The sequence below is a fragment of the Herpailurus yagouaroundi genome, unplaced genomic scaffold (genome assembly GCF_014898765.1).
Source record: "Herpailurus yagouaroundi ecotype Mexico unplaced genomic scaffold, PumYag 220, whole genome shotgun sequence".
NCBI lineage: Eukaryota > Metazoa > Chordata > Mammalia > Carnivora > Felidae > Herpailurus > Herpailurus yagouaroundi.
The window spans coordinates 8,075,149-8,077,052 of NW_024412451.1; the positions used below are offsets into that span (position 1 = coordinate 8,075,149).

Genomic DNA, 1,904 nt, shown 5'->3' on the forward strand with positions numbered 1-1,904 from the left:
GGGGTTTCTATTCTATTCCATTGGTCTATGTGTCTGTTTTTGTGCCACAGGAACTGCTGTTTTAATAGTACATGGGTTTCAAACTCCCTCACTTCAAATATTAAGACATTTATATTATGTAGTATTTATATGATAATCATATAATATTTCATTTATAATTGCATTTCACTTATTCATTTCACAGCAGAAGCCTAGTCTGTGTTGTTTATCACCCTCTTGTAATATGACGGTTTCAGGATTGTGGTTAAACCATCAAATGAATTAATGAATAAAAAAACTAATTGTTGTGGATATGCATATTACTTACACATTTATGATAAATTTAAGCAATTTTGTATTTCTTTTCTTGAGAAAGCAGAACCGGGACAATCTACAGTCATGGCTCATGAGGATGTAGGGACTTACAGTTGGAAAACATGCGTTGATTAGTGTAGTGGTGTTCATCAGCCACCAACTGGGATTGTCAAAAATCACTGAACAGTTGTGAAAGATGAAGGAGAGAATGCACAAAAATACAAAGGTGATGACGAGGATAAGGATGCTTTGGGTGGCTGTAGACTAAGGGGAGGATCTGGTGGAGAGATTGTTGCTGTGAATGTGTTGGACTTGCTCTTTGTGCCTGTGCAGGATTAAGACCATGGAGCCGTTGGCCCAGATCATGAGCCCCAAACAGAAACCATCATGGAATAATACTGATGCTAAATGTAGTAACTGTGCTATGTAGTCAGGACCTCTAGAATAACAATAGTCATAACTCTTTGCCTTTGTGACATTTTGGTGGCTCCACTTGCCAGTTATATACATAGGAATGATAATACTAAACATAATGTTCAGGATCCAACAGAGGATGTTGGAGCTGCCCAGGTACTTGGAAGCTTTCACTTTTAGCCCTCCCCACCTGGAATCCCTGGGACTGATGATGATCATCTGGAAGAGGCTCAAGAGGCAGACAGTGCCAATGGACACATTCCTGCACACTCTGTGAACATAGAAAGCAAATTTGCATCTAATATCATTGAGGAATTCTTTTAGTCCCCAAACTGCCATCATGTGGGGGACTCCTTTAGAGAGAATGACCAAGGAGTTGGCTATAGTCAAGTGCTTGAGAATCAAATCTGTGCACCTGAACCCCCATCCCGTTAGATAAAGTAAGAGATAATGGTAAAGAAGATAAAAATTCCCCACAAGTCCAACTATAGTTTGTAATAAGAAGATCATTACCATTACCAAATCAATGGCGGTCATTCTTCAAAATCCCAAGGAGTGAAATTCTTCTTCTGAGCCAGGTTCCTGCATGGGAACAGGAGGCATGAGGCACATGTCATGTTGGCTGGAATTCAGTGTTCTCCACTAATTTTAGTTCATACTTAGAAATATCTACTCAATGTTTCTTATTACACTTTTTAAAGAGTTGAATACATCACCTTTGAAAAGCTCTCACAAAATACAAGTCACTCCAATGAGGCCATACCTATAATAAATTCTGTGTTCTTCATAACTCCATGAGACAGGCAATAGCGTTATTTCTATTGGAAAAATAGGGAGGACTTGGACAGATAAAGTTTAATGATTTCTCTAAATGTAAGCCATATTATGGGTAAAGGGTGGACTTGGCTTGGCTGGTAAAAAGACAATGCGTTAAAATAATTTTTTAATGTTTATTTATTTTTGAGAGAGAGAGAGAGCGAGTGGGGGAGAGGCAGAGACAGAGGGAGACACAGAATCTGAAACAGGCTCCAGGCTCCAAACCATCAGCACAGACCCCGACTCGGGGCTCAAACCCATGAGCCATGAGATCATAACCTGAGACCAAGTAGGACGCTTAACCAACTGAGCCAACTAGGCCCCCAAAACAGTGCATTTAAACACTAAACTATTCTGGGGCACCTGGGTGGCTCAGTTGG

The 1,904-nt window shown here is 40.1% G+C and overlaps 1 long non-coding RNA gene across 1 annotated transcript in view; it reads right to left on the reverse strand.

Annotated features, from left to right (window-relative positions):
• LOC121019031 (uncharacterized) overlaps positions 1-1,358 on the reverse strand; it is a 7,845-nt gene extending 6,487 nt beyond the window's left edge. Inside the window, exons 1-2 of the long non-coding RNA XR_005785403.1 lie at positions 1,228-1,358; positions 899-979 (exon numbers count right to left, since the gene is read on the reverse strand). This is a non-coding gene — a long non-coding RNA (uncharacterized LOC121019031). The remainder of the gene's footprint in view (positions 1-898; positions 980-1,227) is intronic.
• Positions 1,359-1,904: the final 546 nt, after the last annotated feature.